Here is a 25,186-nt window from a genome sequence, read left to right as displayed (position 1 = left end):
AATACCTTGTAAACCACAGGGCACTGTGCTCACTCTAGTTTAATATTACCTTGTGCAGAGCCCTGGGCAAGGAGCTATGAGGGCTCCAAAGATATGCAAAGTCCTTGCTCCTAGCCCTAGAGGAGCTATGATAGACTTGGCGAAGGAAGGCATGAAATAGGGGCCAGAGCCACACAGAGATTTCCACCCATTTATTGATTGCACACATATTTACAGAGTGCCTTCCAAACACTAAGTGTGAAAGGTTTCCTGGGGATTTTAGGTTAGGCCAGATGGAGGGGCCTTGAATGCCAAGGTAAGGCCTTTGGATTGACTGTTCTGTGGGCAGCGGTTTCGGAAAGTTCATATGTCATCTATGCTCCTGAGTTCCCTTGTGAACAAGGCCTCTGGCTTGCTGAGTCACTTCCCTCAGTCACTCTCTGAGGGCCAAATGTGCAAAGTCCATTGTAAGGAGAGCATTTAAATTAGCCATTCAGTGGGTGGCCCCTCCTCAAAGGTCAGTGGCCTATCTGGCCACCACAGCTGGCGGCCACAAAAGACCTACCGAGAATCCTGCCGAGAATCCAATCTAATGGAGCGGTAAAGGCTCAAGCCACTCTTCCTGGGAGCGGGAGGGTGAGTTGCAAGGTGATTTTACTGCTGTCACAATCTCCCTTTAGACACAGCCCTCTCGAGGGCAAAAATAGCAGCTTTAGAGACAGGAGAGTGTTGTGACATCATCCCCAGGTTCAGCCAGCAAACCTCACTCCAGCCAGCAGATCTTGTTTGCCCCTTGGAGACTTATGCCAAGGTCCTAAAGGACAACTTGGGTGGCCCTGGGGCTCCTTCCAGCTTCCTGGACTCAGTTCTGGACCCTGCCTATGAACCAGAGTCCCCACCCCCACCCCACCCTACTGTTTACACACCAAGTGAGAGGAGTGCACTCACTAGTGCACTGTGGCTGGACTCATGCCTACCTCCATCTCCCCAGGGCTGAGTGCTGCAGGCCCTGCAGCCTCTCTGGGCTAGGAGCACACAGGCTGAGCTGAAGATGCTGAGAATGGCACCTAGCCTGGAGGTTGAACTGAGGGGAAGACATTCTGCAGTCTCTGGGAGGTGGGAGGGAGGGAGGGTGGTTTGCAGAGAGAATAAAGGAGTTTATGCGCAACTCGGGTGTGTGTGTATTTGCATGTGTGTGTGCCCGTCCTGCAGCAGAAGATGGCAGGCAGGAATGGGGACTCCACAGCCTCCACTGATTAGAAAGGTTTTGAAATTGATAAATTACTTTGTGTTGGGGCAAAATGATTTGATCAGGTTTCAAATGTCTCAGAGAAGGGAAGCTTCTCTTGGGCCAAGTATTGATTGCATTTAATAGAGCTGGGACTTTCTCACTGAAAAACAACAAAATAAACATCTAAGAGAAGTCACCAAAACACATACGCACTCTCTCAATCTCTCTCTCTCTCTCTCTCTCTTTCTCTCTCCTTCTTTCTCTTCTCTCTAAGGACAGGAAGGGATCCAGAGACCCACTCAAGGCTGAGGTGGGGGCGGAGGCAGTGCTGATGTCAGAGCCATGGGGTTCTTTTGGGGCAGATTGGTGGTGGGGGCTCAGGAGAACAGGGGGCCTTGGGTTGGTCCCATTCTTCACAGATTGATTTTGCCAAACAGCAACCGTCAGAGCCTTTGATAAATCACTAACGCAGTGATGAATGCCCTGAGACTGGGTGGGGTGGGGGGAAGGATGCTGGTCTGGGAGGCAGCCCAGGGAGGGAAAGGGGCAAGGATGGAGGGCTGAGGGCAGCAGATACCAGCTAAGCAAAAGTGAGTCCTAGAAATCTTGTGAGATACCCCTGGATAGTTTACCCTGGGCTCGTCTTTCAACAGGATTTGACCATAATCATTGACTCAACAGTGCTTCAAATTTCATTTTCAGTCTGTCTCTCGTCTGTCTCTTGCTGTCTGTCTCACTGTCTGCCTCTTTATCTGACTTCCAAATGGACTCTGATGGTTTCCTCCCAGGAGATGATTCCTCTGGGCCTCCTGGAAAGTAGAAAAGAATGCGGGGAAGGCTGGAAGCAAGTAGGGCCTCAGGCAGTGGGAAGTGGGAAGGGAGGGGTGAGGTGACCTCCTGGAATGGAGGGATGAGGCCCAGCAGGGACCTGGACCAGCGGGGCGAGGGAGGGGCTGAGAGAATGCAGATGCAGGCTTGCAAAGCAGCTCTTGCCAGAAAGAAGCCTGTTTTTAGGAAGTCTTATTCTTCATAGAAGGAAAGGTCATGCCACAGGGTTTTCTTATCCATCAAAGTACTGAGAACAGAGACCTGTGCCAGCTGAGCTCCCTGAGGAACAAGGGCAGAGGGGGAGAGGGACCAACCCAGAATCACAGAACTGATCTCTCCTCATGGCCAGAGCCTGCCTTGGAGGCAGCCCAGTTCATAGACCACAAGTTTGAGTCATCCCTGAGTGACCTTGCACATGTGACTTAGCCTCACTCGCCATCTGGTTCCTCATCTAAAAAATGGATGTTAGAATAGGGGTTACATGAGGTTTATATTAATTAAGATCGTGTGTATAAAGTGCTGAGCAGAGGGCCCGGCCCACAGCAAGCACTCAGTAAATATTAGCTGGGAACATTAGTGTTCTCCCTGGTAGCAGCATGGCAGATTCTGAAGTCACAAAAACTCCTCGCTCTGCCTGAGAGTAGAGAACTCTACCCAAGTTACTGATCCACAGGCCTAGCCACGTCGATCTTCTGTCCCCACTGGCAGTGCTTATGCACCCTGGGCAGAGGCCTACACTGCCTTTTCGGTAAAGGCAGCTGGTACCTAGCCCTCCAGATGCCTGCCGGCCGCCGGCAGGTGTCTGCTGGCCCCCAGGTGTCTACAAACGTGAGTGGGGCTTGGTGCCGCTTTACCGGTTGCACACAAGGCCGCTCCCAGGCTCCCTCAGCCCTTGGCCCTGTCCATGGTGCTAACCCACATCCCAGTCCAAGACTTGCCCGCAGAGCGGAACTTCTGACTTCAGCCCCTCTTGCCCCCCAACTTTAACATCTCTGAAGATCCCCTCCATCACCAGGAATGAATTCTGAGCTCACTTTCTGGAATTCTGCCAGGAAGAAGGAAACGGTGTTAGTATAAAGAATCACACAAAAGGCCTCAGGTAATTATGTCTCTTTTAAGCGGCTAACAGGATTGGCCGTTTGATAAATGGGAGGATTTGAGGCTGTTTTGTCACTGACAAGCTGTTGTAAGATCATATTGGAAGCTGAAGACAGTTTATCTTCATGTGTGTGGTGGAGAGAGGGGAATTCTCCGTGGATTTTACACCCTCTTTAAATTAATGTGATTTCCTAGGCTGGTCCTGTGCACGGGAGTGAGTGATCTTTATGACTCACCCCCTGATTAGATTACCTGGCTCAGTAGCCACCTCCAGCCCCTCTGAGTGCCCTCACCCTCCCAGACCCCTCCCTGCTCTCATTCCTCCAGCTCCCCTCTGACCTCCCCGCTCCCTCCTCTAGCCCTACTCTCAGGTCCAGCTGCTGAGCGAGCCCACAGCTCAATTACTGCTATCTAGCCTGAGAGACAGGGAGATCTAGTTTCTTCAATTCCTCTGAAGGGAGCAGAAGAGAGGGAGGTAGGGTGGGAAGAAGAGGGAGGCAATGGGAGAGGGAGGGAGGGAAGCAGTGGAGGAGAGAAGAAATGAGACAAAGAGGGAGTTGAAACAGAAACAGAGAGCCAGGCTGAGCCAGAAAAAAGAAAGAGAGATAAAAACAGTAGCAAAGAGAGAGGAGGGATTTTTCTTTTATTTCCAGAACCTTCCTTAAAACACAGGCACCAAGGTGGCCTCCTTCCTTGAACCCCCAAATTAAGCAGTCCCCTCCAGGCATACTCTATCAGATAACTGTTTTATCTTCCTCATAGCACCTGCCACAATTATCTTGTTTATTTATTTATTTGCTTTTACAATATTTGTCTTCACTGCCAAATTACAAGACCCATGAGAGTAGAGATGCTGGCTGTCAGGTTCTTCCCAGAACCCCAGCACCCAGCACATAATGAGTTCTTGGTCCATGCTTACAGAATGCATGATGAGGCAGGGATTTGGAAGGGGGTCTGAGGGGCAGGGCTGGTTTGCCCTTCTAGTGGAAGGTCTAGAGATGAGTGGGAGAATGCAGAGTCCAGGGTTGGATCACCATGGGGAGACACTTCTGGGGAGGGGAATGCCTCAGCAGTTATTTTGGGCAGAATTAGGTATCCTTTAGGACAATGCTTCTTAAAATGTAATCTGTGAACTACACGCATCAGGGTCCTCTGGGAGCCTGCATTTTCACAAGCATTTCACAGGATTCTGATGTAGTGGGTCTGAAGCTCACACTTTGAAAAACACTCTCCTGAGAAATGGGTAAGCTAGAGGCTCCTGCCCACAGGGAAACCTCAGCAAAACCCGGGATCTGGCCTCAGTGTGTGTGTGTGTGTGTGTGTGTGTGTGTGTGTGTGTGTGTTAGAGGGGTAGTGGTTGGAATACCTGCAGTGAAATAAGAAAGCTAAAGTCCATTATTTCCAGCGCAGATGCTACTTCATTTTACACAAACACACACACACACACACACACACACACACACACACACACTTCGGACTACTTGTAGGGGAACTGCCAAGTTCAAAGGAAGGGTTAAACCTGCCAGGAAGAGTTTTCCCACCCTACGGAGGACCCTTGAGATGCAGCAACAAATGCAAGGAGAAGAGCTCTCCCTGCCCTGTGCCCAGGGGCCTCTGCTGCCCCCACCCGTTGAAGTCTTTGCAGCTGGTAAGTCATGCCTCATTTCCCAGGCAAGCTGCATACCCACATCCAAGCCCCAGGCCAGTCTCCCTTTTCAGGGGATCTCCCCCAGACTTGTCAGCGATGTATGCTACAGGATTGATTGGCTGCTACCACAGCATATCACCCCCTAATACACATACAAATGTCACAGCCCCATCAGACTGGACATAGGCAGGGCCCCTACCAGACACCTGAATACAGCAGTGAGTGGTCAGCGGTGAAGGCCATATGAGGAGTGGGACAGCCTGGGTATGTCCACACTGGGCCTCATCCCGGGCCTGAGAATAGGGAGAGGAGTGTAGAAGACAAGATCCAGCCAGTTTGAAAAGACAGCTCGTCTGCACTTCTAGCCAGTAAAATCAAAGCATGTGGATGGAGCTACCACCGCCTCCCACTCACTTCAGGCTCCAGTGACTCTGTCCTTACTTCATGCCTCAAACAATCCAAGCCCTCTCTGCTTCAGCAGTATCCTCGCTCATGCCATTCCCTCTGCCTGCAACATTCTTTGACATTATTCCATCCCTTTTGCCTGCTGACTCCTGCTTCTCTTCCTTGGTGGACCTGTCCAGATCCCAGGGCTTTGTGCCACCATGGCTCTATATCCTTCGCCATTTGAACTACTCGGCAGTCTGGTCATTATATATTCAATGTCTGTCTCCCACTGGACTGTGAGCACAATAATAGGAAGGACCATGCTTGTGTGTCTTGTCCAGTACTGTATGCCTGCCCGCCCCCCCTTTGCAGTGCATGACACATGGGGGGCACTCAGGTGGGAAGAATGAGACTTAAACAGATTCATTTATTTCAACAAATGGCTCTTGAGTATCTGCTATGTGTCATATATGGTGCTAGATCCTGAGGTTGCAGTCACAGCCAAAAAGGCACTCTCTCTCCTCTCACAGAGGCTATGATCTGGTGGGGAGGTGCATAGTTGCCTGTACAGATAAATGTAAAAGTGCAACTGGGACAGTACTATAAAGGAGAGGCTCATGGTGCCAATGCTAATATATAAAAGGAGGATTTGGTCAAGTCAGGAAAGTTAGAGGAGGCTTCCTTAGAAGAAAATATTTTTGTGAAAGAGAGGTTTGTGTAGAGCAACAGTGGAGGAAAAAGTGTTCTGGAGAGAGAGAGGGAGCAGCTTGTGCAAATGCCCTGTGGCAGGAGGGAGCATGGCTTCTGCAAGGAAATGAAAGTCCAGAAGGGCTGAAGTGTATGGAGTGAGTAGGAAGGCTGGAAACTAGACACAGACCAGGCCATGCAGAGCCTTGTCAGCTGACAGAGGGAATTTGCTTCTTCATCTAAGAGCAAAAGGTTTAAACACTGAATAGTTTAAACAGCAGGGGGCTGAGCATGGGAGGTAGTGATATGATCAGAATTGCATTTTGAAAAGGTCGCTTAGTCTTCAGCATGAAGAAGGAAAGGACGGGGTCTAAAGGAGGCAAAGACACCAATTAGTGGCATGTTGCAACCACCTAGGCTTGGACTATGAAGGTGGTGTTAGAGACTGAGGGTAGTGGAGTTCTGAGAGAGTTTTCAAGCAACACCACAGGCTGGTGGCAAAAGCAGGACTAGTAACCATCCCCAGCCTTTGTCCCTTCCTGAAGCCATTGGCCTCCTTCTGGTATGTCCAGTAGGCCAACATCAGGAGGGGTTCTCTGGCCTCCTCCAGAAGTATCCCATGCTCTCTGCACACACAGGTGCCCATGTTCTGTACTGTGTTCCATTTGGGGTGCCCCTATGCATCTTCCAAGCTGGAAGGCTCTGGCTGGATACCATCTAGGAGGTGGGTTTCTCTCACAGCCTCAGGTGCTTTGCATTCTGGGAATCGTAGTGCTAGAGCAGGAAGGCTGGGCCTGCTCCTGACTGGGTCTGGCAGGCAGCCTGGTTGCCATGGCAGCAGCTGGGCTGGAGCCACTGAACCATTTCATCCACAGCTCTGCTGGCTCTGAGAGCCTCCCAGCAAGAAAGCTTGGGCTCAGGGGAGGAGGGGTGGGAGGAGAGGGAGAGAAAAGAAGAGAGGGAGGGGAGAACCTCCTGGCCTTCCCCAGAGGCCTGGGCTAAGCCTCATCCTGCTCTGGGGCTTGTGGACTGAGTCGGAGAGAAGTCACCAGGTCATCCGCAGAGCAGGACTCCCTGACCACTGGGAGTCAGCTCTGCTGCTCTGTTCTCGTCAGTCAGTCAGACCCTGTAGGTTCAGCTCTGTGTATGCAGAAGCCTGCGCCAGACACAGAGAAAGGAGTGAGCAGCCTCCATCCCCAGGGGAACTTGGAGCCTGCCTAGAAAGGCAAGAAAAGTCCAAAAGAATGACAGAGCCAGGGAAAGTCTGGTCCATTTTTCCCCCCCAAATGTTCCTGGAATCCATTCCTTTTTCTCTGCCCCTTGGCCACCATCCTGGTTCGTTCCATCTCCCCTGGATAAGGCTTTCTAAAACACACCCCTGCTTAAAATTCTTCAATGGCTCCCCTTTGCCCACGACTGGATCCAATCCAAATTCTCTAGTAGGACCATTCATAGCCTTTCAAATACTGGCCTGAGGCTCCCCATCCAGTGTCTCCTCATGCCTCCCCCTCAGCTCCAGCCACACAGAAATCCCCTAGTTCCTCTTTCCTACCCCCCGCCTTTGCACATGCTCACCTCTGCCTGAAGTGCCCTTCCCTCCCTCTGCCAACCTCAGAGCCGACCAAACACAGCTGAAACACCTCCTCCTCAGCGAAGTCTTCCAAAATCCTCTCCACCAGAGGAAGAATTAATGGCCTGGTGCTGTGAGCTCTCAGAGCACTTTGTACATCCCTCTCAAGCACTTATCACCCATGTTGTGATTATTGTCTCTGTAGCTGCCTCTCCCCCTCTCTCTCCTGCATCTGAGCTGTCTTTGGGTCTCCAGTGCCCAGCACAGCATCTGACACAAGGTAGGTACTCAATAAATGGTTAATGGGATGGAGTTCACTGAAGGAAGGCTATTTGGGTCTTCATCACTCTCTCACTCTGCCTCCCTGTGCTCGGCTGCTGTTCCTGGGCCCCTTCCCTCCCCTGCTCCTCCCTTGGGTACCTGCATACCTCAAACACTGCAGCTGATGGGCAGACCTTATTGAGCAGTGCCTTCTATTCTGGGCAGGGTGGCATGGGGATCTGCATGTGGAGGCTGCAAGCCTCTTCATGTCACTGGGAACTCACATCAAGTCATACCAGGGTCCCTAGAGAGGAGGCACCTGTGCTTTCAATGGAGCCATAATTTATGGATCCAGCTCCAGGAGCTGAAGAAACCAATTAGGCTTCCCTGCTTCTCTACCCAGAAGCAGGATAATTCTAAGAAAGTCCTTCCTGCAGGGCAGAGGCTCCATCTGCTTGGACCTAATCCCTGAGGTTTGCCCATCCAGGCTTTTACCCACCTTTATCACCTACTCCCTGGTCAGTAGCTCCAAACCTTCTGGACCAGCTTTCCCTGCATTAAAATCTTGCCTCTAATATTTAACATGTGGGAAGTGCAAGCCAGGTTTCCATTCTCTCCTAAATCTCATTTCCTCATTATAATAATAGGATAAAAGTCCTTGTCTACCTAGGTTGCTCATTCATTTATGAATGTATGTATCATTCATTCATTCACATATTTCCTTCCATGAAGATTTAATAGACATCTACTGTGGGCCAGGTGCTGGATTAATCACTAAGGATGCAGACATGAACCAGAAAACATGGTCCCTATCCTCAGGGAACAGCTTACAGTCCATGGGGAAGATCAACCTCAAAGTGCTTTGAGGTAAAAGTACAGACTGTTAAGGACAGGCCTGGCCTGGTCTTGAACATCCATATTTATTTACTCAATAAATATTTACTGTGCACCTGTGATATGGCAGGCATGGAAGATAAGAATGGAACCAACCTCTCTCACTCAACTCCTGTTCTCAGCACAGAGAGGACTCTGAACAGTCACTGTATACTACAACTGTATGGACAACTGTGGGAAGACCAGAGGAGTGGAAAATGTAGCCAAAAACATGAGGTCCGGACTTATCAGGGCCTTGGATGATTGCCTGAGATGGAGAGATGGGGTCCTTTGTACTCCATAGCAGTGAAAATGAAAGGATGGAGTCTTGGTAGGACTCACTGGGCTGGGAGAAGAAGTAGCCTTCCCTTGATAGGGTCTAGAGGATGATAGAGCAAAGGACTCTCACAGAAAGAGGTATGAAATGGGAGAACCACTAGCCACACACGGCCTGGAGAAGGCAGTCAGTTCCCAGAGCACATGGAGGCTACTGTGTCACTGCCTCCACCATTTGGTAGGACCTTTATTTTCTCCATTTTAGAGGTTCAGGAAGAGCTGGTCCAGGTGTCAATCTAGTATTGTGGTGAGGAGGGCAGAGGCTGGTATGGTGGCTGGCTCAAGCTGTTCTCCTTCCTGCAGCCCCTAATGCTGGGCCCACAACCCTGAGCTAGCTCCTTAGTCCTTCCTTCTGCTCCTGTGACTTCTAGGAACCAGGGTCTTGACTCAAGGGGCTCCAGATAGACCCTGATGGGGAATGGGGAATAGGGTGGATGGGTGGAGGTCCATGACTAATTCTTGATGTTTCCGGTGAAAAAAATAGATGCTGCCTTGCTCTGTGAGTTCTGGGATCTCAGTTCTCCCATCTCTAAGATGGTTGGGTTGGATTAGGCAAACTCTAAGGGTTCTTTGGCTTCTCTTTCTTCTGCAGTTGGAAACAGGGAGATGGTGGAGGGAGGCTCTGCAGAAAAAAGCTGGCTCCACCCTCCACCAAGGGACCCAAATCAGCATTTATTGACATTTCTCAGGATGCCCTCAGTGCTGGTAACATTTCAGAGACTTGCTCCCTGGCAAGGCTAGAGGATACAGGGCTGACCCCAAATCCACTGCCACAGGCCCCACCCAAGGACAAGCTTCACATTCCAAATAGCAGCAAGGCATCAACTCTGAGGTTAGTCCTGACTTTGCTTAAGGGGCCTGAGCCCATCTTGAAAATGCTGACTGGGACAGGCGCATAGCAGGTCTGGGCCCAGAGCTTTCCTCACCCCTTTCCTCTGCCCAGATGCAGATTTCCTCAATGTCTGCATCTATCAAATGGAGCCCATTTCCCTGCCTCCTTCAAGGGTAGTCTTGGGATTCGAACTACATAAATGTGAGCAAAGGAAAGTGTTTCATAAACCAGTGTGAGGAGCTCTGATGGAGGCATTAGGGCCAGGGCTCGGATCAGGGGGAGCAGAGCTTGGAAGGATTAATGGGATGCAGAGGCTGGAGGAACCAAGTCATATTCTGGCAAGAGCCATATGGTGAGTAGAGGCCAGCAGAGGGGACCCAGAGAACCCTCTGATGCTCTTGCTGATGCTGACAGATAGTCACAGAGCTGTGGGCAATGTCAGAACCAGCCACACAAGGAGGAGGCCCCAAGCCTTGTTCATTAGCTTCACTCTACAGCCTTGGGAATGGGAGAGAGGCCGGCTTGAGAGGCCAGGTCAAGAAGGCGGTAAAGTGCCTGAGTTTGGGAGTCAGAACTAATCCTGGCTCCATTGATCATGAGCTGTGCAGCCTTAGGCAAGTACTTAACCTCTCTGAACCTCATTTTTCTCATCTGTAAAAGGGTGGGGGTCTAGTAATTATGCATACCTTGCAGGTTTCTTGGGATAATTCGAGAAGCTAATGTTCGTAAAGCACTTAGCATGGGCTGCCACATAGCAGTTGCTGAGTAGAGTTACTTCACTGATAACCATATTAGTGGCATCAGCTCTTAACCAGGAGGCAGACTGGGGCTCACCAAGATGCTTTTCCACCTCTGGTAAGCCTAGTCCATAAGGAGAGGAAATCCCCCTCCCCAGAAAGTTTTTACACATTTAAATGTGTGCCAGACACCTAACGTGCTCCCAACTTAGTTTGGTGGGAAAGAGGAAGAAAACTTGATTTCTAGTCAGAGTCCTAATTTGCTGATTGTGTGAGCTTGAGTGACTTTGTTCCCCAGTCTGAGTCTCAGTTTTTTCATCTTTAAACATGAGAGTAATCAGGCAAAGATTATGTATTGGTATTAATAACCATTAGGTGAATGGCTGATGGGGAAATGGACATTTGCATGGTGTCAGAATAACCCACAAACATAATTTACTAGAAAGAAGGTGGGGAGGAAATCATAACTATCATCAGCAGGTGTCCATATGAGCATTTCTCATGGTGGATGAATTTGATGTTCTATGTCTTCTGATATGGTGCAAAGTGAAGTATATGACATGGCCTCACATGTGTTCTAGCCAAGAATGTTGAACTTGAATTATTCTAACCTTTAGATCTAACTCTCGGTTTATAGGAAACACTGGGATAGTTTCACAACCTCAACAACAGCACAAGGAAGTAACCAGGCAGCTGGAAGGAAGAATATTCTGTGGGAAAACTAACCTGAATATTTCAATGCATTGATGGCCAAAAAAAACAGGGGAATGCACCATTTTAGCAATTTAATACACGTAATGATCAGATGCTATCCCTGTATTGGATTCGGACCAACTGTAAAGGACTTCTTGGGGGTCATTTGGGGAAATTTTTATAGGTTCTGGGTATTAAAAGGGATGAAAATTTACTTAAATAGGAAAGGTAGAAATTGTTTGTTAAAAAACAGATCATAAAGCAGTATGTATAATTCAATCACATTTTGGTAAAAAGATACTTGTATGTAAGGAAAAGATCTGGAGGGAGATGCATTAAGGTGTTAATGGTGGTAGGAATATGATGTTTTTATTTTTATATTTTTGTTTTCTGTACTTTTAAAATTTTGCACAATTCATACTTATTACCTCTGTAATAATAAAATGCTATTTAATAAATAAAATGGGAATAATAACTGTGTACCTTGTAGGGCTGTAATGATTCAGTGATATAATGCCGTGAAGAACAAGGCCTGGCATAAGTACATGCTCAATAGCTAGGTGCTGCTACGATGTTTATGCTGTTGCAACCCCAGCCACCATTAGACAGAGCAGGCTTATCAGAGATGTTCTTTTTGTCCCCAGGTTCTGGCACAGAGCAGGGCTCTACTGATGTTTTCTGGAAAAATTATTTCCATTGGTCCAGCATTTGTTGGACATCAAGGGAAGCATGATGGAAATTGTGGCCTTGTGCTCACATAGGTGTAGGTCCCCAGAGCTCCCCTCCACTCCCTCCCATGAAACCAGAGTGTGCCCTCAGTTAGGTCCTTGCAATAAGCAGGAGGTGACCCTCTGCCAGTGAGGTAAAGCTATAGTGATCTGAGCCAAAGGGAACAACCAGTTGTCCCCCCTCCCCAAGCCATACTCATCCAACTATTTTTGCCATTGGCCTCCAAAAGCTTCCACCTTCTTGGCTACCCTAAATTCTGGGACTGGGCTAACGTCTGGAGGTTGGGTCTAAGGCTAGTCCACAAATACGGACTGAGATTAAGGCCAGCCCTACCATTGGAGGGGGTTCTTAGTCTGAGTGTAGCTTCCCAGATAAAGACTCAAAATTAGGACCAAGCTGCAGTCTGTCCACTTCCAGGGCCTGAGGATTTAGTCTAGGTCCGAGGCTATCCCCCTATTGAGAACTGAATTAAGACTTGAGGTGTGTCTGGGTCAGTCGGTCGGAAGCTTGCTCTTGGCTGAAAGCTGAAGCTAAGTCTGGTCCTTGATAAAGGCGAGGTTGCCCCTGACTAGGAGACAAGGGCTGGGTTATTTCCTTCTCTGTCAAGAGCTGGAACTGGCTCTGTAGTCAGAGAAGGAGCCTGGGAGGGGACGGTCGGGTGAGGGGATGGTTGAGCGGGACGCTGGAAAGGGGCTCTCCGCGGAGAAACGGAGGCGCCTTCCGTGGTTCCAGCTCTGGCTCCGGCGTCGGCAGCACCCGGTAGGGGTGAGGACGGGAGAGGAACGTCCCGCCTGAGGCGAAGCGGGAGAGGCCACGGGTGTATGTGTTCTGGGGGCCCTCGGCACTGCAGAAGCGCGGTGCGGAGGGAGAGGGAGGGGAGCCGAGGAGAGGTTTCCGAGGGGGTCCCCGCGGCTGGAGAGAGGCCCTGCGTGTGTGGATAGCGCCCCATTACCTCCAGCTCCACCCCTCCGAGCCAGCCGGGCTCCCCGATCATTAGGCCGACATCTCCTCCTTAATAAAAAATACATGAATAAATAAATAATAACAGCCACAACCGAACGGGAAACCGCTTGCCACTCTTCTGTTTCCCCAGCTCCTTCCTTCCAGTGCGGCCCTGGGGGCTCCTGGGCTGGCTCGGCCAGTAAAGGCCCTCCTCTCTCCCGCCCCGCAGTGCCACAGGCATCCCGCGACCGGAAGGGGACCGGGCTGGGGCGGGCGCCGCTCTTAGGGCGACTGAGCAGGCCCTTTGCCACCTAGACCTGTTCTTAGAGGGGCGTGGGGCGAGAGAAATCTGGAGGAGAGTCTTTTCTCTCGGCTTTCGAGGAGGAAGAAGTAACAGCTGAGCCTTTAGGTCCGGGACTTTGAGTGATCCCCAAGCACACAGACCCTAAATCAGGGAGAGGCTGGACCCAGCGTGAGAGAAGGAAATGGAAAGTGGGACGTCTAGAAAGTTTCAGGGTCAAACGGGAGCGAGGAGCAGGCATTTGCATAGAGCGAGGACACCAAGTACTTGGGAAGATTACCTTTCTTAAAAGGAACAACCAAATCACTTTTTCTTCCTCCTGGCAGTCTCGCGTTGGTCTCTTTATCCCTGTGTGTCTTGCACACACTCTTTGTCTCTCTCCAGTGCCTTCCCTTTCACTATCGTCTCCTTTCTTACTTGGGTCAGAATGCCTCCAAGATGTGTGCTAGGAGCCACCGCTTGTTCAAGGTTGAGAAGTAATTCTGTCCCGGGACTCTGGTTCAGGACCATGGAGAGCATCCCGTAAAGGGAGCGGTCCTCTCCCAAAATAAAACAAGAACCTTGGATCGTCTGTGGAGAGTAAGGGAGCAGGTGAAGTAGAAGTAGGGCAGGGGGAGTGGGAAAAGGGAAGGTTATGGGCCAAGGTCATTCCCAGCCTGGTCCTCCTAGGATGCATGTCTCTGACGTAGGACTCAGAATGTTTGCTGCCAGGGACCAAAGGCCTTGGTTCCTCCATACCCCCCGCCCCAGCCTCAACCACCACCACCACAGGGTGGGGAAGGAGAGGAGCAGCCTGCCCATAGAGTGTGTGGTTCTGGAGCACAGCCCATTCCAGGAAGCTCTGGGAACCTTTGTGTGTAGAGTGCAAAGCTAAGCACATGCACGGATTCTGGCACAGAGAACCGTGTGACCCTTGGGCAGATGTTGGGGAGGCTGTGTGGGGTATGTTGGGTGTTACAACCCTACAGGTGAGGGAGTGCTCAAGGGTAGGGATAATAGGAGACAAGAACCAGAGTTCTGTTAGGCTAGTTCATTCTGGCAGCTGCAGGCTGGGAGTGGGGGTCAGGCAGGGCCTTCCCTGGCCCCAGCTCAGAACTAATGGGACCCAGGAGTCTCCTCTTCCCTCTAGCAGCTCCCTCTGGATGGAACAAGGGGCCAGATTTCAGGAGCAGTCCAGATGTTCACGGGAAATGCAGAGAAGTGGAGCAGATGGGACCTGGGATTCCTGTGGGGGCTGGGGAAGGAGGGCAGCAGCTGGAGGATGTGCTGGGGCATGTGCTAGAGCTAAGACTGGCTCCAGCATGTGCCACGGCATGTGCCACAGTGTGTGTGTAAGACACAGAGCTTGATCAGAGAGCAGTCTAGGGCAGGTAGCCCTAGGTGCTTTCCTGATACCAGTTACTAAGATCTGTCCTGAACTGCCTCTAGCTGTGGCAAGGCTTGAGGGGTATACCCTCCATGCCAGGTGCTATGCTGGGATACAGAAGTGAGCAAGATAGATCTTGCCCCTGTCCTAGGAGAGTTCAGCCTTTCCCCTCAATGCAGGGCTCTGACTTTGGCCCAGAGAACCCATGTTTCCACCCTGAGGCCAGAGTGGCCACTCCTTTAGAGCTGGAGAAGAAAAGCTTTCCTTGCCCAGAGGCCTGAGATGGCCCACCCTGTCCCTTCATTTTCTACCCCAAGAGACCAGTTCACCTTCCCACCCAGTGCCTCAATCTCTGGCCATGTCATCCCTGCTGTTCCTTGAAATTTCTGTAGTTCTTGGGAAGCTGTAGGACAAGGCAAAGGGGTCTGGTCACTAATGGCAGGATGAATCTAGAACTGATATTGCTCCTGCCTTCCCCATGAACTCAAGAACACTAGGGCTTTTGTGATCCACCCCCACTTTGCTGCATCTGGCTGTGGCCAGCTCATCATCGTCACACCAGCCTGGGAGAATGGTCATGAGCTCCACTTGGTAGAACAAACCGAGGTGCAGAGAAGTAAAATCACAGGTTGAAGGCACACCTTTTCAACAGAGCCTGTTTGAAGTTTGCATGGCTCTGTTTTTCCACAACTCCTCCTCTAGGCAATATGGTCATTCTGGCTCTGCATACCAACCAGTTGTGTAGCGCCCTGGATTAGTAAGTACCTTTACCTCTCTGGGCCTCCATTTCCCTATCTATAAAACAAAAGGGTCTAAATAGGATTATCTTGAAGAGCTCTTCCCATTTTGCTGTGCTGTAGCATCGAAAACACCCTCTGCACTGGGACAGCGGGCAGTGGGGGTAGACTGCATGCTGTGGTCCCCTAACTGAGACAAAGCACTGACCAATCTCCCACTTCTGCCAGATCCGTGGGGCACCCTAAAATGTCAAGATGCTTGGCTGGGATGGGGGATGGGGAGGGTGGTCCTCTGTAGGCTGCAGTGCTAGAGTTGGAGTGGGGCTGAGGGAGCCCAGGCCCTGAGCCCACGCTCTGCCTGCTGGGGAGGGAGAGCAGAGGGAGGTCTAGGGTGGAGAGTGGGGCTAGCTGGGCAGGCCAGAGCCATGTGGGCAGAGCCAGGCGGGCAGAGCAGAACGAGGCTCAAAGCTCCAGGGCTTTACAAATGGATTTTGCTGAAATGGAAATTTCCACCCATCCCTGAAATGAGCCTGGCAGTAAGGCCAGGTCTGGTGGGGGCTGCCGCAGCTGGGGATGTGGACAGGGACAAAAGCCAAGCTGTCAAAGCCTCTCAGGCCTGTCCACCCCTCTCCATGCCACCCAGTCCCCTCCTTCACCTCCTCCCCTGCTCGGGTCCTCCAGGCCCTCAGGGACCTGCTCATTCCTCCACACCTTTTTCTACCCTTCTCACTTTCTCCCTAACCACTCCATGCACTCTTACACCCCCTCCACACCTAGCACCCCCACCGCCTACTCACTCTGGCTGCCTTTCACCCTGCATACCCCTCCCGCCTCCCCCTCCACCTCTCCTTCACACACCCCACACACCTGACACTTCCCTCCCCTCCTACTTTATCCTTATCCTGCCCTTTGACCCCTCACCTGCTCTGTGAACACCTCCATCCCATCCACTCTACCTTCTACACCCATTCACATGCCTGACACTCCCCCACTCCTGTTCATCCCTCACCTCTCACACACCTCCACCACACTTCATGTGCTCCCCTCACATCACTCTTTGGAATCCTCTCCTGCTCCTGACACTCCTGCACCCCCTACCACTCCCCTTGCACCCTTGCATGTACCACACTCCTCTCCAATCCCTAACCCCACCTTCTCACCTCCTTACAGCCTTCCACTAATAACCCTAGGCCAAATATCTCCTGGGGAAGAGTCGGGCTGTAGAGTCAGAATCCTAGCTCAACGCCTCCTGGCTGGGTGAGCCAGGAGGTTCCCTAATTTCACTGCAACTGTTTCCTCATCTGTAAAATGGTGTTGACAACTGCTCCTGCCTCTTGGGATTGCTGTGTGGACTTTGCCGGGCACACAGGAGTGTTGATCATGTTTATTGCCGTTTAGTAATTCATTGATACTTTGGGGAAAGAAGTGAGAGGTGAACTTGATAGCACAGGGCCAGAGTAACAGGATAAGAGCTAACTAGGCTGCTGGGAAAGGTAGTCCGCAACCCAGCCTGCAAGTGGTGAGTTGACAAAGGTGAGTAGACAAAGGTGTGGCACTCTCCCTCCCCACCTCCCACCCCCAGATGGACTGACCTGAGACACTCCAAGGAGCCTGGACTCTCTTTCCTCCCTAGGTTGCTGCCAGCTATTGCCACTGGAGGGCAACACACTGTCTCCCGTGGACAGTGGGGTGCGGAGTGCTGGGAAGGGAGCTGACTTCCATCACCCAAAAGGCTTTTCTAGGAGCTGGAGCAGGGAAGAGGACAGGGCGCAGGCTGGGATGGGGAGGTCCCTGGAGGGCTCTCACTGGCTCCCTGCTGAGTGGGAGTGGGGAGAATGTCAATGGAGGACAGAGTGCAGGAGCCAAAGGGGGTCATCAGGAGAGGTGTGGGGCTTAACTTGCTGTGGATTCCTTCCAGGGACTTCTTGTACTCAAGGCCTGCGTGGGAGTCAGGGACTGGCCTAGCCCCTCAGGAAATTGTGATCCCCGGAGACATTGGGATCCCCAGGACTGTAGGGAATGGGCTCCTTCAGCCCAGTGTGGAAGGCAGGGAGGAAGCCAAGGCAGGAGTAAGTGGGGAAGACCCTGAAGGCTGAATGAAGAGGGGACCACAGGTGAGAGACCTAGTGGCAGGACCCAGCGTAAGCAAAGGGAATCAAGAGGCTGATCTGGCCAGCACCTGGGCAGTACAGGGGCATGTGTGGCCAGGCTCCAGTCCACTCCCCCAGGGCAAGGCCCAAGGAGCACAGCCACGTGCCCTCATCCTCTAATTACATGTTGACTTATTACCCATTATTAATTAAACAGGAGTGCTGAGTTGCTCCAGGCTGCCTCCTGCCCCAGCCCCAAGTGCTGGGCACCAATCTCAGAGCCTGGGCTGAGCTGAGCCAATGGTAGAAAGAAACAGAGGTGGGGATGTGGGGTTGCAGGGGACTGCCCCCACTGTTGGTGAAAGGGCAGTCACTGAGTGCTCACTCCGAGAAGTAACCCAGGGTCTGGGGCCTGGAAGGAAGAGAAATGGATGGGTAGAGGAAGGGGAGCTTCCTAAGGATGGAGCAAGGGAGAGGGAAGGAGAGCCTGATGGACATGGGGAGCTGAGGAATGTGTGGAGAGTTGGCAAAGTCCGGAGGTTTGAGAGGCCAGGGGTGGGCAGGTTAGGGGTGAGTGACTGCTGAACCAGGGGTGGTCTATGTCTCTAGTAACTGCTGCAAGGGGAAGAGCGTGTGCCTATGACCAAGGGGCTGCCTGTAAGCGAGGCTGAGCGCATGCCTGTGGCTCTGCACTGGCGGGCTTGTTCCTCTGAAACTGGGTCTTTGTCGCCGTCTTGAACACCCAGCACTGCGGGGGAGGGGAGGAAGCACCGGGGGATTGAATTACCTTTCAAATCTAAAGCCTGAATTCCTCCAGGCCCGGCAGGTGGGCGTGTGCACACATTCCCGAGAGCATTGTGGGATGTTGGCTGTCACTAGGGAGCCACGAAGTTTCCTTTCCTTGGGCAAGAAAAAAGAGAAGCCTGTGACCCTGGAGAGGAGGAGGGAGCCGGGGAAGGAGAGAATATCTGACTTGGCCCCAGCCTGCAGCCCCTCAGATAGGACTAGGGAGGCCTTAGTTAGAATCCTAACACTGCTACGATCTAGCCGCACGTGACGCTGACATATGACAACCTCCCTGGTTTTCTCATCTAAAAAGAGGATAATAATAATGATAACAGCCGGCATGAACAAGCCTTTGTGCCAGGTACTGTGCTAAGAATTTTCTCTCTCTCTTTCTTTTTTTTTTTTTTTTTTTTTTTGAGACAGGGTCTGGTGCTGTTGCCCAGGTTGGAGTGTAGTGGCAAGATCAAGGCTCACTGCAGCCTAGACCTCCCCGACTCGGGTGATCCTCCAACCTCAGCACACCCTCTACCCCACCAGTAGCTGGGACTACAGGCACCATGGGGTTTTGCCGTGTTGCCCAGGCTGGTCTCAAACTCCTGGGCTCAAATGGTCTGCCTGTCTCAACCTCCCAAAGTGCAGAGATTAAGGGCGTGAGCCACCACATTCAGCCTAGGCACTTTATTTCTTTATGTCTTCATACAACCCTATAAGGTAGGTATTCTTAACCTCCCCATTTTGAAGATGAGAAACCAGGCTCAGAGAGGTTAAGTGATTTTCCTGTGCCTCACACAGCTGGTAAGTAGGAAGGCTGAGACTCTGTCTGACCCCAGAGCCTTGTCCTGAATAGCCTATTATGTTACCCATATATCAGGGGACAGGGGATATATGAGGAGTAAATGAGATAATGCACATAGTTAAGTATTTAGAGCTGGGCATGGTGGCTCACACCTGCAATCCCAGCAATTTGGGAGGCCGAGGCTGGCAAATCACCTGAGGTCGGGAGTTCGAGACCAGCCCAACCAACATGGAGAAACCCCGTCTCTACTAGAAATACAAAATTAACCAGGTGTGGTGGCACATGCCTGTAATCCCAGCTACTCGGGAGGCTGAGGCAGAAGAATCGCTTGAACCCAGGAGGTGATGGTTGTGGTGAGGCGAGATCGCATCACTGCACTCCAGCCTGAGCAACTAGAGCGAAACTCTGTCTCAAAAAAAAAAAAAGTATTTAGCCTAGTGCCTTGCACACAGTGAGTGCTCAAGAAATACTGTTAATGTTTTTATTATTTATTCATCTGTACAGGTGCTCAGATGTTTCATTTTATGGCTGCTCAGGTGGCAGGAGGCTGAGGAGGGGATGGAGAGGCTGGTTGTGGGCGTGGGAGAAGGGAAGTTAGCTGCAGGGAGGCTGAGGGGGCAGGGGGACGGTGGGCTGAGATGGGAGTTGGGGCCTGCATGCAGAAAGCAGGGGAGGGTAAGGAGAGCAGAGTGGAGGAAATGGAAGTGAGTGACTATGTATTTACTTAAAGACTTTGCTCTGGTGAGCACCTCATTGGCCAGACATCTGGTTTCTCTGGGCATCCCCAGGGAATGGAAGTCAGACAGTATTACTTCAGCACCTCTGATGCCATCTGCCTCAGGCTGGCTTGTACTCATGGGGCTCAGGATGCTCCCCTGCAGAGTGGGGACCAAGAGCTACAGGCCTGGTCTAGAGCTCACTGGCAGGAAGTGGTAGCCCCTTCTGGCAGCCAGTTGGCCACTCTCCTCTCACCTGCTCTGAGCTAGAAGCAACGGGGTTTGACCCCTGCACACACTCCTCCTCCCCCTCCTGAACTTTCCTCCTAAATATGGTGGTGGGTGATGGCCAGGAGCTGAGGAGGGCACTGAGGAAATCCTCCTCCATGCCGTTCCCCTCCGTAGTCATTTGGAGAAGAGGCCTGATGGAGGGGGCCCACTATGCAGCTGCCTGGGGCACTCATCTCTAAGGGGCACTAAAGCTTCACTGGTCACCTAATGTGTTGGAGGAAAGAGTATTTACCAGGCACAAACCACTGCGGGGGTGGAGGGTGTTGGCAGGAACACTTCTATAAGCTGCTAGGTACAGAGGTGAGATCGCCAGGGACTGTTGGGCTACTGTTCATTAAACTACTTTCCCTTCTGAGGGGGCGGGGCGTGGAGAACCAAAGAGTTTTGGTGAAGCTCAGTAGGGCCAGCAAGGTTAGGGCCAGCAGTGAATTGTTCAGCAGGTGGAGGAGAGGCTGAAGGCTGTGAACAGGCCCCCTTCTCTGCACAGTCTCCACGCAGCCTCTCTTCCAAATAAATATTGAATAAATATTGAAAGAGCATTGGTTCGAAGAGACACCAAATTATTAGCTGCCCTTGGCTCTAATTTCCCAGTCGAGCCCTATTTTAAAAGTACCATAATGATAGCTTTAATGATTCCCTTCCTGTCTTGGTTTGTGCTTCTCATTCATTCATTTGTTCATTCTTTCATTCACTCACTTAACAAAGGTTTCCAAGCACCTACTATGTGCCAGGCACTGTTCCAGGCACTAGTGATAAACAACAAACTGCCTCTTCTCTCCTACTTCTCACCACCTCCTGTGTGATTGAACCAGTAAGTGTTTGGAGTCTTGTGTGCTTAGATTGGATTGGGTAGAGGTAAATCAGAAGTCTGGAGCTCAGCTTCTGCCCCAGGAAGAAACCAATTCCTTGGGTAACAAGGAGCCATGGTAAAGGTACCATTTTTGTGCCTGTCCACAGCTTAGCCCCACCTCCCCAGTTTTTCTTGCCCTCAGGACCTGGTGTAGTCTTAGAAATTCACTGTGTCCAGGAAAGTGTGTGTGTGTGTGTGTGTGTGTGTGTGTGTGTGTGTGTGTGTGTGTTTTGCATAGCTCTGAACTGGGCAGCTGGGTGTGGGGAGCTGGGTAGAGGGGAACAGCGGATGATTCCAGACTCATCCCTCATCCCTATTGTACACCCCACCTGAGCCTCTCTGATGGGTAGGGCTGCCTACAGTAACCCAGCACCCAAACAGGAGACCAGGAGTTTCTCTCAATCACCTGGAGAGAGGACCTGCAGGAAGGCAAGAGGTAGGAGGGACCCTGGGGTTTGACAGTCATATTCCCTGAGAAGTGCAAGATACAAGACATCCTTAGAACACATGCTCTCTGTCGCCCACTACTACCACCCTAGGGCTCCACTCAGCTACTTGGACTTCTGCACCTAATTCCAGTACTGAAAGATACGAAGAGGCCCAGTCCTGAAGCCTTGTCCCACCCATCCTACATAGCTTGAAGGGAGAGGGAGAGAAAACCCGTGAAGCCAGGTCTTCCACTCCTCTGGGCTGCAGCCCTGGCCCAGACCCTTCCCTAAAGTCAGAGACCAATGAGAATGTTCGTTAAGACTTTAGGGAAAGCTGAAGATCCCCTGCCCTAACCCTGGATCCTGGGCAATGGCTGCTGCCACAGAGGCAGGCTGTGAGGCAGGGGTATATATGGGGAGAACTGGGGGCTGGGTCTCACATGCTCAGAAAGAGGGGGCCTATGTCTGCACAGGCATCCCCCCTACACTGTCTGACAGAACGAGATGCGTCCTTGCTGTCTCTATTTTTAGTCAGAACTGGAAGGAAAGGAAGTTCGGGGGCCAAGCCACCAGCCCCAGCTCCCGCTGCCAGCACCCACGCCACGTGGTGCGGGGGCGCTGGAGGAGCCCCGAGTCCCAGCTCCTCACGGAGGCAGGCATGGCTCCCCTCCCACCTGCCAGCAAGGCCTGGGCCTGATGGATCTCCAAGCGAGGGGACATGCTCTGGGTTGGGGCTGGGGAGGGAGTGCTGCCTCCTCTCCCTGCCCAAACACAGGGCTCTGCAGCAGGTGTTTTTGGCAAAGAAGGAGAAGGTGGGAAAGGAGGAAGACCCAGTTTGGTCTCCCCAAAATAGGACTTTGGTAGCTCTGAGGTGCTTTCTTTTGTAGGTTCTTTGAATGGAACCCTGGCTTCTTCCTTCAAGATTTAAACATCTTGACCTCTATTAGCAGTGTTTGGGGCTGGCTCTTCCTCAACAGAAGGCTTGTATGAGACAGGAGCCAAGAGACTCTCCTCCACCCATCCTTCTGTAGAGCTAGAGGAAGAGAGGGAGGAGTTTTTCAGAGTGTCCTCACTTCCCTAGGCAAGAGAAGGACTCCTTGGCTGAAACCCCAGAGCTGCTACAGTCATTACATGTGGGTCAGAGAAAGGTCGTCCAGGTGGCAGTAGAGTATAGCCATTAGAGCTTGGACTTTGCAGTCTGCAGACAGACCTGGGTCCAAATCCTGACTCCTCCACCTGCTAGCTGTGTGACATTAGAAAATGGCTAAACCTCTCTGAAACTCTGTAAAATGGGGATAATTATCGTACCTACCTCATAGGATTGTGAAGATTAATTTAGAGCATGTGAGAAAAAGCACACAGTATGTGCTTGATTGTTAATGAAGTTTTAAAACCAGATTCGCTGCAGTCCTGGGTCGGAACCCCGCGGTGTGGCTGATCTCTGGCCTATGTAGCATAGCTTTCAACAGATTCTTCAAGGGATCTAGGTACTCCAGACAGTTAAGAACCACTATTGACTAGTCTGGAAGTCAGGAGATGTGGGTGTTAGATCTTGTCTGCCTCTCACTCCTTGGGCAGCAACCAACCTCCTCAGTTTTTCTAGCTGTTCCATAAGGGAGTTAGAACAACTGAGATCTATGGACCAGGTGGGGCATTATCAGACTCTGTGAAGTCTGATGAGCAGTGATGGAGAGAGTCACCAAAACTGGGGCTTGGAGGGCAGGTTCCAGGAAAGTGGGAGAGGGCTCCATCCCACCCTTCCCAGGAGCTGGTTTGGTCCATCAGCCAACATGTCAGCCAGCCAGCCGACGGAAACTGAGCTGCATCCCTCCACCAACCCGGGAGGCTGTTGCCATGGCAACTTCATATTTATCCACTTTAGCTCCTAATTAAGGGGAAAAGCATATAACATATTGGATGTCAAGGAGGCTTTGTGAGCCTCAATTTAGCGGCCGTGCCTGGATGTCAAACTCAAGCGTGATTGCTGTTAATCACCTCCCAAATTACCAAGACAGGTCACAAAGGGAAAGGTCCCCAGCAGTGGGGGCAGCTGAGCCCAGGGGAGATGAGGTGGTGGTAGTGGCAGAAAGGGAGACTTTGTTCCACAACATGACCTGGGGGTGCTGCTGGATGGATGCTGGCTCTGTGGGTGTCTGATTATGAGGTCTGTGGTAACAGTGGCTAGGTCTGTTCTCACTGAGATCAGGGATCTCCACCCCAAAACCTCACAAACCAAGGCCCTTGGTCTGTAAAGATGGACTGACCAATGGGTGAGCAAAGCGGCAAGTAAGGACCATGGAGTGGCCTCTGATGTCAGAAGGAAGATTGACAGATGACCAGGGCTGGTAAATACAGGCTGAACTGGTCTCTGGATGGATGGATGGATGAATGCCACATGGCAGATGGAAGATCCACTTAGGAGAGACTGGCTGGATGGCTGGATTCACCCGTTCATCTCTCATCTCCCAAGCAAGTGCCTGGCCTCTCTACCCCTATTTGGGACCCAGGGCATTCTCAGATGCCAGTTAGGTCAGCCCTTGCTGTGGTTCTTCTTGCCTGCCGTGGGGAGGAGCTGTGGCCCGAAGCCGTGCTCCTTGGGAGAAACTTTGGCAGGTTCCTGGGGATGTGGGAGGCAGGGAGTAGAGACTGATAGAGTAAGGTTAGGAGTTGGGGGCACAGAGGGGAGGACATCAGCAGAACAGGTAAGAGCATGAGTTATGGGGTCAAGCAGGCCTAGGGTAGAGTTTCATCTTAACTATTTACAGCTGTGTGGCTTTGATCAAGTCACCTCACCTCTCTGCTTCTGTTTTCTCATCTGTCAAGCAGGGATGATGATAACTCATACCTCACAGGGCTTTGTGAGGACTTAGCAAGATAGTAAATGTAAGGTACTTGGCATGGTGCCTGGCACATGGAAAGCCCTCAAGACAGGTAGGCCTGGAAAGGAGGAGCAGGAACATGGTGACTGTGGGCTGGGCCTGGAGGGAAGTCAAGGAGCATTTTCTCCGTGTTCCCTTTCAGTCAGGACTCCAAGAGAGAACTTGCAGAAGGGAAGCTCGATGGGAGGCCAGCTGAGAGGGCATGGAAACAACTGCAACCCACTGGGCCTATGTGGGCTATTTCTCAACCTAAGAGAGGACCATAGGGAAGGAGGCCCTTGTACTCAAAGTCCTGCTGTCAGATCCAGAAAGGTCCTTAATGGTGCCCCAACCTGGGAAATCATTAGAACTACCTGGATATGGCCGGGCGCGGTGGCTCATGCCTGTAATCCCAGCACTTTGGGAGGCCAAGGTGGGTGGATCACAAGGTTAGGAGATCGAGACCATCCTGGCTAACACGGTGAAACCCCGTCTCTACTAAAAGATACAAAAAATTATCCGGGTGGGGCGGCGGGCGGGCGCCTGTAGTCCCAGCTACTCTGGAGGCTGAGGTGAGAGAATGGTGTGAACCTGGGAGGCGGAGCTTGTAGTGAGCCGAGATCACGCCACTGCACTCCAGCCTAAGCAACAGAGTGAGACTCTGACTCAAAAAAAAAAAAAAAGAAAAAAAAAGAACTACCTGGATGTTTCCATAAGCTCTACTCTCTGGGCTTACCCCAGACTCCCTGAAGGAGAATCTCAGGAGCGGGGCTTGGGATATTGGTTTTGAAATCCTCCCAGGATGGTCTGGTAATCAGCTGGGTCTGGGACCTACTGGTCAAAACCAGAGGACCCTGTGCATCAGCACTGGGAGGAGCTGGTGGGAGGCGTGGACAAGCACTCTTCCAGCACATAACTTTTTACATACGGTGTCGGGGTTCTGCTTAAAAATTTGCATTTGAACATAAAAAAAAGTCTACAGCTAAAAAGTTTGAAAAACACCAATTATGATAATGGTAATAACAATAATTACAGCTAACATGTATTGGTTGTTTACTGTAAGCCAGGCACTATGCTAAGTGCTTCACACGGGTTATCTCTTTGAATCCTCTCGGTAGCTGCAGAGGGGGGTCGAT

At 51.4% G+C, this 25,186-nt stretch overlaps 1 long non-coding RNA gene across 1 annotated transcript; it reads right to left on the bottom strand.

Annotated features, from left to right (window-relative positions):
* Positions 1-3,480: 3,480 nt before the first annotated feature.
* On the bottom strand, positions 3,481-25,125 carry LOC139363752 (uncharacterized). The gene is made up of 4 exons (XR_011624625.1): positions 24,425-25,125; positions 18,113-18,225; positions 16,828-16,980; positions 3,481-13,702 (listed from the first exon to the last, which is right to left on the bottom strand). It is a non-coding gene; the product is annotated as an uncharacterized lncRNA (long non-coding RNA).
* Positions 25,126-25,186: the final 61 nt, after the last annotated feature.

Source organism: Macaca nemestrina, chromosome 6 (assembly GCF_043159975.1).
Source record: "Macaca nemestrina isolate mMacNem1 chromosome 6, mMacNem.hap1, whole genome shotgun sequence".
NCBI lineage: Eukaryota > Metazoa > Chordata > Mammalia > Primates > Cercopithecidae > Macaca > Macaca nemestrina.
This window is presented reverse-complemented; position numbering and strand designations above follow the sequence as displayed.